The sequence below is a fragment of the Falco punctatus genome (assembly GCF_963210335.1).
Source record: "Falco punctatus genome assembly, contig: scaffold_31, whole genome shotgun sequence".
Classification (NCBI taxonomy): domain Eukaryota; kingdom Metazoa; phylum Chordata; class Aves; order Falconiformes; family Falconidae; genus Falco; species Falco punctatus.
Genome location: NW_027660132.1, coordinates 859,170 through 874,685, shown reverse-complemented (window position 1 = coordinate 874,685; position 15,516 = coordinate 859,170). Strand labels below are relative to the sequence as shown.

Sequence of the window (15,516 nt, the reverse complement as noted above, 5' to 3'; positions counted from 1 at the left end):
GGGGTCCTGCGCAGCACTGCGCTGTGGGTATCTGCTCCAGCATGGTTCTCTCAGGGGCTGCAGGGGAATCTCTGCTCTGGCACCTGGAGCAGCACCTCTCCCTCCTCCTTTGCTGACCTGGGTGTTCGTTTGCGGGGCTGGTTTTCACATGCTTTTCCCCTTCTCTGCCCGTGTGGTGGTTTCACCCTTTCCTACATTTGTTTTTCCTGAGGAGCTGCCAGCACGGCTGAGAGGCTCAGCTGTGCCCTGCGGTGGGTCCATCGAAACCGTCCATGTCCAGCACGGAACGACCCCTGGCTCCTTCTCACAGGGACCTTCCCGCTACCGAGACCTGCCACCTGCACCTAATGCAGCAAAGCATTGAACAGCTTATACATTGGGCAGTATTTGTGCAGCTTTGTGTCTTTTCTGTCTCAAAACAGGTTCTGCTACTTTGCTGAAAATGCAAAACATACTTCTTGAATATGAACAGAGAATAGAACGTCAGAAAAATCAGTATAAAGCGCTCTCAAGAGAAGTAAGGAAATTGGAAGATGAAAGGGAGGAGTCACAGTTCAGAGCGGAGAAGACTCAAGATTTGAAATCCGTATTGGCTCACCAAGCAGCAGAATGGAAAAGGGATATCCAAAGCCTTAAGTATGTAAATTGTGGTCTGATAATGTATTATCTTGTCAGTGGTTTTGTTCCGAAAGACACTGATGGTGCAGGCAACAGGATGAGAAGTTTCCAGTCTTTTGGGTTTGGGTTTTTTGAATCCCGTGGGCCAGTTATGCTATGAAGTAGATAATGGGAGAGGGGAAAAACGTCCGGATACCAGCTCCATGTACAGTCTTCTGGATGTTGTTCTAACTTTGTTTTCTAGCAAGAAAAGAGCAAGAGAGTGTGTATGGGGAAATCAGATTTATAAGAGAGATTTGAGAGATGGTTGGGTGGTGGTTTTTTTTTTTTCATTTTGTCCTTGCGGCTTCAGTTGGCCTATAATACTAGGGTTTCTGGTTACTCCACCCAGTGCAAGTCAAACCAGAGCTTAGAGCATTTGTTTGCTTACCTGTTTGTTTGTTGGAAAGGTCAAGTTTGGGATTGCCCCTTTCCCCACACTCCTGAGCTAGACCCGGAGGTGTGAGGTTTCTCATCGCTGTTGACATCACGTCAGACAGGGGTGGCCAGCAGGCACCGTAGGCAGTTCAGCAAGGACAACTGCAGAGCCCTGGCCTGGGAGGGGAGATCTCCTTGTGGTGATCCCCGGTGGGACGGCGTGGCTGGGGAGCGGCCCAGGCAGAGAGCGAGCTCAGCAGGAGCCACCGTGAGCTGGCAGCTGGGGCGGCCCGCAGCGGCCTGGGCTGTATGGAGGGCAGCAGTGCCAGGGCCCTGGGGGCAGTGAGTGCCCACCCCTCCGCAGGGCTTGCTGAGCTGTGTCTCGAGCCCGGGGCCCGGTGTTTGGCCGCCCAGCCCAGGAGATCTTGCCCAGTCCGTGTGAGGTCGGCAGGGAGATGCCGGGCTGGCCCGGGGGCAGGAGCACCAGCCCTGTGAGGGGAGGCTGCGGGAGCTGGGCCTGGGGGAGTTGGGCCTCCCAGCGCGGGGGAGGGGGGTGCGAGGAAGAGAGGCCGGTCCCAGCTTGGCCTGGGTTTGACTTCAGCAGGTGTTCAAAATCCTCAAACATCTGTCAAGTATAAAGAAGTAGTATTTTCATTCTAAGTGAATTCTCCAAGCAGCGTTAAATTTATACTTTCAAAAGTTACACTTTTTGCGAAATTACACTAGAAATTACATGTAAAGCTTTCTCCTTGCAATATACGCCATTCAAATACAAATGTTTCTGTCAGTCTTTCAAGTGATTTTAGTGGTGGTTGATTCTTGTTTTGCGGAATTTCTAAAGCAGGCTTTCAATTGGCAGTTCTTCCCTTAGGTTGACACTTGATTTTTTTTAATTTTTTTTTTTTTGTCCACTATTGTGAGTATATGGGAAAAAATAGTCAAAATAATGATCAAACACAAAGCTGCTTTCTTGTTTGGGTACCGTGGGCACACCATGGACCGTTTTTTACCATGTCAGTGCTCATTGCTGATTGTTTCAGTTGGTAAAGAAGCTGACCTTCCATAAGGCTTTCCTTGTAAGTCAGCTTCAAAATGAAATTGCTGTAGTTTCTCCCAGAGGTAGATCCAACTGAGGTTTAAAACTGTTTTTAATCGTATTCAGCTTAAACCCCATGCATTTCTGAATCTGGTTTTGAACACTGACATCCTTCTTGAGTAAACAGAAGCTGCTTGTTCTGTCTGTGGTCAGCAGTTGTTTTAGACTTACAGAAGGCTGCTGAAAAATTGTCGGGTCTGCCATAGGTAAGTGGCGTGCTGATTCACCAGTATTACTTCTGGTCACTGAATCCGTAATATGTAGGCAATGCTCAGTATACTAAGAAAATGTATACTAACCATAGTAAAAGTTTACGATGCTTTGATCTGATGAGACAACAAACTCCTTTTTCAACAAAACGGCTGTAATATGAAGATGGGTTTTTTTAATTTTATTATTATAGTGTGCACACTGGTGTGTGTTTCCCTATACAAACTTACAAATAACGGATAAATCACTCAAAGTTTTTTTTCTCTATCTTGTACAACTGATACCATGCACAACGGAATGAAGTTAGAATTCTTTAAAAAGTTGAAAAGTACAGTAAAAATATGAACTCTGAAAACATTTAACATTTTTTATGGTTTGAGTTGTCTCTGCAAGTTCATCATGTGGAATATCTACTTTTATATCAGTGCTTTTGTTTCTCAAATCCTCCGTTAAATCCCAGATGTTCTTTGAAACAACAAGAAGAAAAGAGGCTCAGAGTAGAAGTGCTGTGTGAGAAAATGAGAGAAGACCTCCGAAGGAAAGAAGATCAATATTGTAAAGAGATGGAGGAGAAACAGAAACTTGAGTTACACTCTAGGAATTTAGAAATGGAGTTAAGAACACTGAGAAAGCTCTTGAAACAGGTATATTAAATAATGAATTAAAGTCTTTGTCTTATTTTCTGCTTCTTTTCAATTGTATTCCAGTATGCCTAGAGAAGGAGGCGCTTTGTTCACGGAAGAGGCGTTGGATAACAATTGTCAGATTTTGAGAACAGTAGAGTACAGTTGGTTCACAATTGGGCTGTTCCTTTTTTTTTTTTTTTTTCCTTTTCAGTTTATTATTCCTTTTTTCTTTTTTCAAAATTGAGGTTTCATTTGTGTTTCAGGCAAAGCCTTACGTTTTTTTGAATTACTACAAAACATCCTGTATTTCGCCTTCTTAAATTTTCATAAGAAAATTTAAATTTATTTATTTATAGGTGGATTATCATAACGGTGGGGAATCAAAAATGTTTTCAAGTATGCAAGGGAGAATGGGAAGATGTATTGCTAGCTCTGTTTTTTCTTCAGATGCAAGCAGTTTTATTGTATTACTGTAGGTTGAAGAGGAACGTGATGAAACACAGAGACAGCTCTCTCAGGAAAAGAGGGCCAGAGCCCTTCAAGAAGGAATTTTGAACAACCACCTTGGGAGACAAATGGAACTAGAAGAAGGGACAAGAAGATCTATAGGAAAAAAATCAGAGGTAAGCAGATTTTTTTTTCTAATAATAAATTAAATTTCACCATGTTTGTTTTAAAGTCATAATAAATCTTACATAACTTTTTCTGTTTCTTGATGGTTTATTTACTGTTTACCAGTGTAACTTATCTGGGTAAATACCTTTCTTGTTTTCTCTTATGTCTAAAAGTTCTGGAAAGCAGCATCACTCCTGTATGTACCTGAATTACTTGTGCAAGTAGGAAACTAATAGAAGACACTGTTTACACCGTTTCTTAACCTATCTGTTATTTGTCATTTCACAGACATTTCGTCATCACTTTTTAGGCTTTCTAGCAGTGAAACACCTAGCTACCTATGGCAAGGTTGACCAGGAAGAAAGTTGTTTGACAGTGTTTGTGTTTCCATTGCTTTTTTTTTTTTTTTTTAAATTAGTTATTCCCTTATTGAACTTACTTCAAGTATGCCTTTCTTTTCCACCTCCACATAACTAAAATTTTATGATCGAATATCAGCAATGAATTCAACTCTCTGTAAGAGTTAGAGTAACTGGAGGAGAAAAAGCAATCATAAACACTGTATTAAAAAAGATCTTGAAAAGAGTTTACTGAATTTCCTAAAGAATGTGCAGTGCCTGGAAGCCTTTTTGTTCTTGGCTGTGCTGCCCAGTAAATGTAGGGTGAATGTGTTTAAGTGGAAAAAAGTTATACATACAATAAAGAGGAAATATACAGGACTATTGCATTCCGGGGGTGATTGAGTTTTATAGCTAACTTCCAGTAACACAAAAGGATAAGTGTTCAGAAGACATTTGAGAAGGAAAATACCCTTTCTGGCCTTGTGTTTACCAGATCTGTAGCACAACTAATTCAACCTTAAAGGCAGTATTATAAAGGCATGCACATACAAGAAAGCGCTGTCATTTTAAAAGCTTTGGTTGCTGGTTTAAGGGGGGAAAAAAACGTAACTGTATATTTGGGATGTTCATTTAGGTTTTAAGGATATGTTGCACTTCCGTTGTGTACGTACGTTGTACATGTGCATGGGTTCACAGAGTAGCTTATTGCCTGAAACTTCATCTTTGAAGTCATGCTTTAGTACTAGAAATGTTAAAATGCAGTTTATTGCTGCAGGTTTTTTGTAGATTCATTTCCCAATTGGCTCTTTATTCATGTTCCCTGTCCTTCAGGAATCCAGCACTGACAGAGAACAGGATCTGTTGTACAAGAATCAGTTACTACAAGATGAGATTGCTATGCTAAGGCTAGAACTCACTCAAGTAAGACTTAGGCACCAGGAGGAAGAAGGAAAATATTTAAAGGAAAATGAGACCTTGAAAGAAAAAAATGAAGCTCTCAAAAAGGAACTTAAACTGAACAAGGAAGCGTTAAGACAAATGTTTTTTCAGTTCAACACGGAGCTGGACTTACTAAAGACAGAATCTGCAGTGCTGACTTCCAAACTTGAGCAGACAAACAAAAGCAAAGACAGACTAGAGACAGAAATTGAATCATTTCGTTCCTCCCTGAACGCTGCAGTTCAAGAACTTGAACTTCATTTGTCATCAAAAAGCAATGCTGAACGAAGATTTCACAGAGAACGTGATGAATGCCTTTGCTTGCAAGTCGAGCTCCATCGTGACCTCTCTGGCGTGCAAGAAACCAACAAGAGCTTGTCTCTGCAGCTGTGTAAAGCTAAAAGCAAAGCTAATAGGCTAGAAAATGAGCTTCACCAGTTGAAGCAAATGCTCAGAGAAAAAGCTTTGCTTTTAGAAATGGCAAAAAAGAATTAAGTCAAGGCCAGTGTCGGGCAAAGGAATGTGATCATGCTCGACAACTTGAGAAAGATCCAGTAAGCAAACCTGTAATAAAACAGGAGTCCTTGCAGGAGCGATTGGCCCAGCTCCAGAGTGAAAACCTTTTTACTCCATCAGCAATGGGAAGAGATGCAGAACAAGAGGATCATGAAAGAAAAAATAGTGGATTATGTGCAGCACTGTTTTAATGACATTTTCAGCAAACTTAGAGCTGATACAGAAAAGCAAGTTTATCTAATAGAAGAGCGAAACAAGGATTTAAATGCCAAGTGCACTGATTTAAGGGAACAAGTCTTTAAATATGAGACTGACGTAGTAGAAAGACAGGTAAAGTATATGCGTAGAAAGAACAATTTAAAGTTTGTCCATTCTTGAAATTAGTTTGTTCCTACAATGTATCCGGTGTAAGTTATATGCATGGGACCAAAGAATACTGATTTGTTCTGGTTTGTTATGTTTCTCTCGGAATTGCGGAAAGTTTTGGCAACGGGGATATTAGTCCTCAGATCTAAGCAGAGAACAGAAAAAAGGTATACAAGTCTAAGCTTTGATCAAGAAAGGTGATTCTTCTCTAGAACTTTTTTTCATCTATTTTCCTTAGTCCATGTTATGCCCTATAGAATAGTCTTAAGTATTTGATGGTGTTGATGTAAGTATTGCACTGATGACATGAATGAGAGTGGTATAAAAGGAGGAACCATCCAATACACGAGGGCTGAGAAATGAAGGTACAGAGAAGTGAAGTGGTTGGGGATAGATTTATATGAAGCTTCTATAGAGGGGAAAAAATAGGTTCTCTGTAAGCTGCTATCAAGATTGAAGAGTATTAGTAATGTCCAGCTGTTGATTTCTGTATGTGTTTTGAGGGTTCTGAGGGGCCTGCCTGTTCCTCAAAGTTCATGTCAGACGGTGACCTTAAGCTTTCTCTTTTATGATGTGTAGCCACACTCCAGCAGTACTGTCAATCATTGTAAACTGTGACTTGCTTTGTATTCTTACTACCAAAATAATGGGTTCCTTTTGAAGATCATGTGAGAGAGTGTGTGTATATGTATATAGCTATATATATATATGAGCTATGCAGATTTTTGTAAACCTAATCTATCAGTACTTCTAAAACGAGCTGAGTAAGAAGACTACAAGAGGATGTGATTCAACATACCCTTAAAGTGTATCTCAAAGGAGCTTTCAGATATTTGTATTCATTTAATTGTATTTGTATAGTGAAGAAACAGAAGAAAGAACAATCTAACACAAAGTCCTGCCTTCAGTCACCAGAGTAATATTTGCAGTCAAACTGTGGCTCTCAGATCACAACAGATTTCTTTGGGTTTTGTTAGGAAAAAAATACCTGATTGCAGTGTGTTCCTGTGTATTGTTCAAGGAAGAACGATACCTGAGCCTTTTTTATGTGTTAGGAAACAGAAATCCTCGTGAACAGCTGCTGATAGTCAAAGGTTCTCAGCTGAGAAAGATGACGAGAGATCATCATCCATGCAGATGCCTGCTGCTGGCAGGCAAAATTTCATACTTTTGGGTTCAATCTAGACAGGTCTAATTGTATAATAAAATAAGTTAAAGGCGTATTTCATGTTCTTAGAACTTTCTTCATGCTAATTTAACTGTTTTGTTAGGGCATGTTTGGACAACTGCAGCAGGAGCTTGCTGATGCACCTAAAAAGCAATCTATGCCAGAAGCTTCACTTGAAGTTACTACACGCTACCACAGTGACCTGGAGAGAGACAAGCTGCGCTTGCAAAAGGAGTTGGAAAGAAAGTTGAAAATTAAGGTACTTAATGTATTTAACTATATGAATAAATCTGAGTGTAGCTGTTGAAAGTAGGAGCGAATGTTGTCCTTTTGCACCACCTTTTGCAGTGTTCTTACGAAAACTGAAGTATAGAGGGAACCAGAGGAGCTTTGCAGGAAAGCTGTAGGGTGATTTTGTGTGTGTGTGTGCATGTCATCTTATCCCCCAAAGTTGTAACCTCATCCTGTCGCTTCTAGAGTATTCCTTCTTCCCACCAGCTCCAGCTGCTGTTCTTGGTTATGGTTCCTAAGGTGTGTTTTACACTCCACATCAACCTTGGCCATAGGTCTTGGATGGGTGGAGGAGAGCTTAGGCCTGTTTCTGTGTAAGTTACTGCATTCTCCTGCGCTCTTGTCTTTTCCGGCCACCTTACTTTTTCTTCTGCCACTGTTGCCTTCACAGACGCAGAAGCAGAACATGCTGGCTCTGACATCCAAGGACTTGCACAGCACGTGGGAGGAGCACTTGAAGTCAAGATCCCACCTTGAAGAGCGCGTTGCTCAGCTGGACGAGGAGAAGGCTGAACTGTTGCAACAGGTGAGCCCAGAAAATTCTCCGGGCACCGAGGCAATACCCAGGAGAACCACATGCACCTTCTGGTCAGGTTCTTACATATCATTGCTTTCTGTTATCCCTGCCATTCAGGCTGCGAGTACCTTATCGTTTGGGGGTCACGGAGGAAGCAAATAAAAGCTAGATGGGTATCTTTGTGTAAGCTCTGGAGTGGCTCTGTTGGGAAGAGTTCCCAGTTTGGTTTGCTATCAGTTGAGCACATTGAGCAAGGCCACAGTTCCCAGTTCTTTCTTGGATTTTGTGTGGTCATCTTCTGACCCCTTGGTTTCTAGGCAGGTTTAAAATGCTTGATGTTTCCAGTGCGTGTATGGAGGAGCTGCTGTATGTTTTCAGCGTAGCGGGAGCTTAAAAGCCTTGCAGAAAAACATACTGAAGGAATGCTGGGTAAATGAACGAGTGCTTGGGAAACAAGCAGCGCCTGCCAGTTGCCAAGGGGCAGCCTTCCCCTTTTCTCCTTTTCTGTAGAGGGAAAATGGAAGAACAAAGTCAAAACAGCTGCCAGCTCTCCTCTGGTGTGGCTGAGAAAACACCAAGAGGAGGAAAACCAGCATGTGGCTAAGTAAATGCCCACACAGAAGAGGTGGAGGTAATGGCCGAGGGGAATAAAATGTTGAAGAACTCCAAAAGATCAGATTCCTCCACAAGCCCCTGCCTGCTGGTTGGTGGAAGATCCCATGAAAGCTTTGGATGGATCGATGTTCTCCCATGAAGTGCATACCTACATAATCCCTACTATGAGCAGAGGCACTGCCAAAAGTGTTCTCCAGCATCTTTTCCACCTGTTATGTCTAGAAGAGGATGGCCTTTGCTTCAGGCGAGGGCATCTGTTTCTGTAGTTACATATTGGTCTGTTTGATGTGAAACCTGAAGGGATGGATGGAATAGCCTCGGGAATTCCGTCCCATGGCATTCTGTGGAACGTGGCTAACGGATAGAGACGTCCGGCAGCTTCTCTGTGGACAGCGCTAGATGCACAGACTGTACGTAGGTATTTTTCCTGTGCTCTGTGTGCGTGATACATCTTTCTTTTCTCTTTTGAAAGTGCGAGAGTGAAAGAAAGGAAGTGAAGAAGCTGGTAGAGTTGAAACGCCCAGTTGAACTACGTCTGGCCCAAGAAATGAAAAGAAACCTCGATCTGCAGAAAGACTGTAAGAGGTACGGCTTTTTAGCGTGGTGAAGAGGTATCCCTGCGTAGGAGTCATGTTTTATTAAACTTTAGTGTAAAAATAGGTGTACCTAACTGTGAGCAGATGCCAGCCTCGTGTTAGTTCTTGCAAGGTACTTCTGTACACCAGCCCCTGGTTTTCAATAGCTGCCAAAACAACTGCAGATGCAGGTTGCCCTGCAGTTCTCCTGGGAAAAAGGGAGTCTTTCATTCCTCTTTTCAGGTGAAATCTGGACTCTCCAAGTGTATGTGGCACAGGAATACTGTTTTTTCCTGGTAATTCCTGGTGCGTCAAGTACATTAAAGATAAAGCAAGCTGTGTCTGTGCTGTTTACATGAGAGTATGTGAAAAAGTCCAGTTTTGTTTCTTTTTGCTTCATTGTTTTCATGACTAGTTTGCTGTGCAGGTTGAAGAGGCTGCTGAGCAGAGCTACGAAGGAACTAAGGGTGTATGAGGCGAGAGGGGGACTGTCCCAGCTTAATTTGCAGGGAGAAGTGAAGAAAATGGTCAATGAAATTGGCAGATTAAGAACAAAGGTGAGCTTTATTTTGTTTGGGTTATTGTGGTGGTTTTTCTTTTGTAACCTTTGTTCTTTCTTTATACTTCTTTTCATGTTGTTGATTTTGACTACTTTTTTCTTGGCTGTATTTCTGAAATTATTTGGCTGGTTTTTGATGTTCCTTCTATGGTCACAGTAGTAGGCGACTGTAATACTGATGTAGCTCTTAGGGGTAAAGATGGAAGTGTTACGTACACAGCAGTATCTGCGAGGGCGCATCAGGGGTAGGCTGTCCTGCAGAGGAAGGGCAAAGCAAGAGCCACAGCAAGGCTGGCAGGGTCTGTGACCACACAGGCCAGGGACCAGCCCCACAGGCCCTCACCAAGAAGAGCAGAAGAGTTCTGGGGACAGTAAGCAGAGTCCTCCAAGAGTGCAGATCACCAGGCCGGTCCATAGGGATGGGCAGGTCTGCAGTCCTACTGGGACGTCACGTCCATGGGTGAGGGCCAGGGCTGAGAGCAGTGAAGGCCCAGCACAGGCCTGGCTGCAGCTTGAGGCCGTGGCAGCATCGTCGGGCTCCGACGGATGCATTCCCTCTCGGAAGAGAGGGGAGTAACGCCACCATCACTCGGAACAACTCTGTGCAGTTGGCCTTGCCCAAGGTCACCCCCTGAAGCCTGTCTCGGGCACGAGTTGAGCAGGAGGCAGGTGGGGGTTTGCTTTTCGGAATGGTGTCTTTGCTTCCCAGGGCACGATGCAGTGTGAGGTGATGCGGAAAAAACCCTGTAACTTGTTGCTTACTAGTAGCTGACTCAGTCCGTCTTTCCCTTGTCATGGAGACCCACAAATGCTTTTGAGGTTGCTCTGGCTGTTCGGTAGCATGGAACCTTTTAGCTGCTTCTCCGCTCATTACTGAGATAGCTGTGTTTCAAAGTTATGCTCCTTTTTAGAAGATATTATTGTAGAACGAGTCAACTGCCTTGACAGTGGCTCACTTGTAGTTCACAGGTTAGCAGCATATTTGTGTTCCTGTTGGAAGAGCTATTTTGAATGACAGGGAATGGAATTACGTTTGGGCAATTTTAAATAAGTGTAAAGTTTCTACGTATTTTAGAGACTTTCAAGTGTTGACTCTGGTGGTTTCCCCCTCTTTTTTAAAAATAAAAGATGATGGGATATCATGTTTTATGGTTAATAGGTATAGACGATGGATGTTTCTGGAGGGGGAAAGAAGGGGATAGAAGCTGTAGTTGACCATTGGGACCTATGGGAACTCTGATATTTCCTGGAAATCTTTTGAAAACAAACTGTAGCTTTGACCTAAAGAGACTGTCTTCTGCCACCAGTGCTGTAAAAGCGGTGTTCTGAACCACTATTTCCAGATCTGTTAGCGTAATGGAAGGAAAGGGTATCCGTTTCTTGCCTTGTCAGTTCTGTGACGAAGCTTTGACCGTGTGACAGCATGTGAGAGTTCCTCTGAAGCATGATACATGGGTTTTTTTCTGATGAAACCAGAATGTGGCTGTGATGTAACTGGGTATGGGTGTGTTTGATTTCCTATGATCGTATGAACATCTCGCAGAAGAATAGCCCTAGTGCTTTTCAGCCTAGCCCTGCGGGTGTAATGCCGCTGGTTTGGTACCTCTTGGTCTGTGACCCACTGCAGAACTGAGGAAGGATGGGAACCTGAGGAATGCTGTCAGAAATGATGTGAAAGCTGTTCTTGTTTTAAAAGAAGAGCCTGGTTTCACTTTTGTTTTAACACTGAATCAGCAGATGATAAATAGTCTTGATGGCCAACTCCTTTACCAATTTTCACAGATTTGACTAATTTTAGATCCCTCTGAGTTCCCTGTTTTTTTCCCCTTTCCTGTCTACAGGTTGATGAACTTTCCCAGCAGCTGGAGATAGAGTCTAAAAAAGGCATGCAGCTAGAAGCACAAAATCATGATTTGCGAGAGGAGTTGTCCACCATGCGTGGGAGCCATGAAAAACTGGAAAAGAGCAAAAGCCAGCTGAAAGAAGAGGTGGCTAATCTCAAACACCATATGGAGACTAACATGGTGGATCGCAGCCAAATAGAACAATACAAAAGAGAGGTGGAAGAGTGAGCTGAACAAGAAATAAGACAAAAACTGCAAGAAGTCAATCTGATTTTGCAGGTAAGTTAATTTCTTATGTGTGTCTGTTATAGACTTCTGTTTTGGTTGTCATTTTATAGGGGCGGGGGGTGGTGCCTGATTCCATGTGTTACGCTGTACTTCTGTTTTTCCTGAAGGGCAGTGGGAGAAGGGAATATGGTTGGGCAAGATGCTTTCATGTGCGTGCAGTGTGCCTGCAGGCCCTGAATCAAAAACTTGCCAAGGTAGGTTTTCATTTTGCAGTTCTTGGAGGGGTATCACTGTCCACTGGTCTGTTCTCATTGTTTATCCTTGAATGGGTATTGCAACTTAGAGTTGTCACAGCCAGGCATACACATCTTCCTTAGTCATTGCACAAGGGGCAACGCTCAGAAAAGAAGTCACCAAAGCTGCAGGGTGGGGGCTGGGGGTGTGGCATCTCCATGATTTCTTTGAGGAATGCTATGCCCTGTCCTACAGAGATAGTGTTCCTTCATCAGTAGCTTTGATGAGTAATAGTGCTAAGATGGGGGTTCTTTCTGAATGAAAAGAATCATTTAGTGTGGTAGTTCCAGGGTTCTGCCCTGGTCGCTGATGGCAGTGAGGAGGCACAGTTGCCTCGCTGAATAGAGCTGGGCCCTTGAAATTGGGTGCACGCAATTGACTGGCGAGGAGAGTTCTCTTTTTCTTTGCGGTGGTTGAAGGCGTGTATCTACTTCAGATGCAGGCAGCCTCCCAGGACAGATTAGAACAAATCAGAGCCAGTCGTCATGCTTTGCTGACAAACCAGCTAGACCACAGAATTGGAGACCTCGAACGTGAATTGGACAGGATAAAAAATACCCAACGAGACAGTATTTTTCAAAAAGAATCTGTACAGGCAGAAGCGGAAAAGTACAAAGACCTGTACCTGGAGGAAGTTAAAAATGGAAGATGCCTAGGAAATAAACTAGAAGGGTAAGTCCATGCATTTTTGGGGTGATAATAAGATACTACTTCTTCCTCAAGCAGTTTTCTTCGTTAAATACCTTTTCTACATCTGGTCAGCATTATGCATAAGATAGCATATTTGTGATGAAAGTACCTTAAGGGTCCCCCCTGTTCATTGGAACTATCTTCATTTCTCTTCAGTGTTCCAGCAGTAACACCACCGATCATGGGCATTAATAGGATATTTTTGAAGTTGAGTTTGTTTTAACAGGCAGCCTTTTTGCCAGTCTCTAATCTCCTCTTCTTACTCTAAGTATGGCAGAAAAGATAATGTCATGTCCTTTACTGCTTGAATAAGGATAGGCCCTTCAGAGAACAGCATTTGGTGCTGTGAAGAAGAACAACAAAAATCTTTTGGCTTCCATTTTAGCCGCATGTCATAGGTTTCAGCTTTCTTTGGGAAAGGAAGCGTAGCCCAGAGTTCTTATGCAGGTGATGTACCTTTCAGGAAGAGCTATGTAAACACACGGTGTGCACAGACTGCTTTGAGGCCTTAATGCTGAGAAGTCCAAAGTATTGGTTAACTTGCTGCTTCTTGCAGGTAGTGTGGCTACCTAGAAATAGGCTCTTCAAAAAAACTCAGATCAAATTATGGACGTTTTTTTTGGACTCTCTTAATCCCTTCCACTTTGAGAAGTCAAATAATAGTCAAAGACCTGGAGGGTAACTTTGCGGAGGTGTTATTACCAAAGATAATTCTTTGTATGCTTCTGAATGTTTCAGAGCTAATGAGAGACGAGCAGAAGCCAATGCTAAGCTCCTTCAGGAGTGCCATAGAAGCAAACCTTTAATTGCAAGCAGCGCTGTCAGTGGTCCAGTTCTGTATTCAACTGAACTGGGACATACTAGCAACGATCTGGCACTGAATAGAAGTCTAAATCTAGGAGGAAGCTTCCTAACCCCAACCGTGAATACGTTACCATCAAGAAACAGAGTTGAAGCCTATGTGGCTAAGGTAAGCGTTTTTAAATACTGTTCTCAACTAGTGTTGAAGAGTATCTGTAAGCAAGGTTGTGCTTTTCAGTCTAAAGTCAGAATCCATTTCTAGTTCCAAACCATATGCTCTAATATGCTAAACCAAATTGCTCATCAAACCAGTATACAACTAGGTGGTAGAAATGAAGACTTCTGGTCATTAGGGTTATAAAATTTCCAGAAGCGCTCAAAGACCAAAAAATACTGAGTTCTAAATGATGAACTGCATAACAGGTTTTTTTTGCAAGTTCTCTTTTGCAAGAGAAACTGTGATGAAGAATACTGTGGCATAGGAAGCTGCCAAAGAAGCTCTTCAGTAAAATTTAGTGCCGATGCCCCATCCCTGGCAGTGCTCAAGGCCAGGCTGGGTGGGGCTTGGAGCAACCCGGTCTAGTGGAAGGTGTCCCTGCCCATGGCAGGGGGGGTGGAACTGGATGATCTTTAAGGTCCCTTCCAACCCAAGCCATTCTGTGGATGACCTTTTTTAAAACAGCTAACTTTATGATGAGTGCAAAATCCCATCAGACATCTTTGTTTGAGACACCTTTTCCTCCTTCACTGATGTTCATGCTAGCAGTTTCTTCACTAGAACTTGTTTTAGTACAATACCAACAAAGGGATGCTTCAAAACTAGGATGGTATGAACAGGACACGTAACTTCTCACTTGAGTGTGGGACGTATGCTGTGCATAGGAGGCATTTGATTTTTGTGGGTCCTGCTATGTGGTGTTATATGTAACTGCTCCTCAGGAAGTCTACAGAGCTTTCTGATTTTGTACAAAAGCTGCAACCTCTGCAATACCTCTGGTCAAAATGTGCCCTGTAATTAGCAGTCAGCATGATAGCACATCCCTCACAGAATGGTAAACGTGATATCATGAGACTTGGAAACAGATGTCAGTCGTTGTAATCCGTTTCCCACCTAGCATAGGACTGAGGCATGGGCAAGCTTGCCTGTTCAGTCAGTGTCTGTCCCTCGCGTATTCTGTTGTTGAATGGATGTGAGAAGCATTCGCTCACTTTTAAGCCTTACCCTGGTTCACTGGTCCCACCTACACTGGGAAGAATCCATTTAAAATAACGTGTCTACATACTGCACCTGGTTTAAGAAAAAGAAAAAACCAAACCAAACAACAAAACAAAAATAGACAAAGCGGTGTGTAGGTAATGCGTAGCAGCGGCAGTTAAGAGATGAACTTTTCTGTATCATTGTGAATGTGTTTTTTGTGTCAGAGGGGCGGACAAAACACTACCTAAAGAACGTGGGAGGCAATTAGTACTGTACCACCTGCAGGGATTATTCTGCACGCAAGCAGCAGAAAGGAGGCGAAATTCAGGGATCCACTGCAAAACTGAAGTAAGGAGAAAGCCAGGACAAGGGAACAAGAGGGACAGGGAGCAGGGAGCACGTGAGGGCAGGGGAAAATGAGAGAGAGATGGGAGCGAGATGTTACAAGAAGAAAAAGGCAAAGGAGGAAACCATCCCACTTCTAGGAAAAAAGCTGTCCTAGTTTAAAAGAAAAGGATTTAACAGTTATGGTTTCTTTTTTTGAAGAAGAAACAGGAAAAAAAGAATAACCTCCCTGTTACTAAATCCAGCTGCACATCTCTTTATGATATTTCTTCCTGTAATCACCAGTTAGGGAACAACTGAGACTAATTGTAGTGGCACTGCCTGTAGCCTCAAGTCACCTGACGTTCAGTGTATTCAGGGAAGTCTTAAAACCTGATCTTCTCTGGAGTCCTTCAGAAGAAAGGAACTGAGTTCTCAGAGGTGCAGTAGTTGCTAGAGGACTAGGTGAGTATTTCACTTAGAACTGCGGGCTTAATTGTTCTCAGTCGGGTGCAGTATGTCATGTGCATAACATGCATCTGAGAAAAGAGGATTGAATTGGAACGTAAGACTTTGAAGTCAGGAAGTAACAAAAGGGAAAAACTGCATGTATCCCTCTGCATACAATAATGGGTGGCAAATCTCAATCAGTTTCCAAATGCAAAATC

General features: G+C 42.9%; 1 pseudogene across 1 annotated transcript in view; it reads left to right on the top strand.

The window, feature by feature from the left end:
* The window catches only part of LOC308057883 (ankyrin repeat domain-containing protein 26-like), a 66,461-nt pseudogene extending 53,549 nt beyond the window's left edge, over positions 1 to 12,912 (top strand). The window contains exons 7-12 of the transcript in view: positions 4,719 to 5,708; positions 7,595 to 7,729; positions 8,808 to 8,920; positions 9,338 to 9,467; positions 11,311 to 11,592; positions 12,272 to 12,912. The product of the transcript in view is annotated as an ankyrin repeat domain-containing protein 26-like (transcript). The remainder of the gene's footprint in view (positions 1 to 4,718; positions 5,709 to 7,594; positions 7,730 to 8,807; positions 8,921 to 9,337; positions 9,468 to 11,310; positions 11,593 to 12,271) is intronic.
* The last annotated feature ends 2,604 nt before the right edge of the window (positions 12,913 to 15,516 follow it).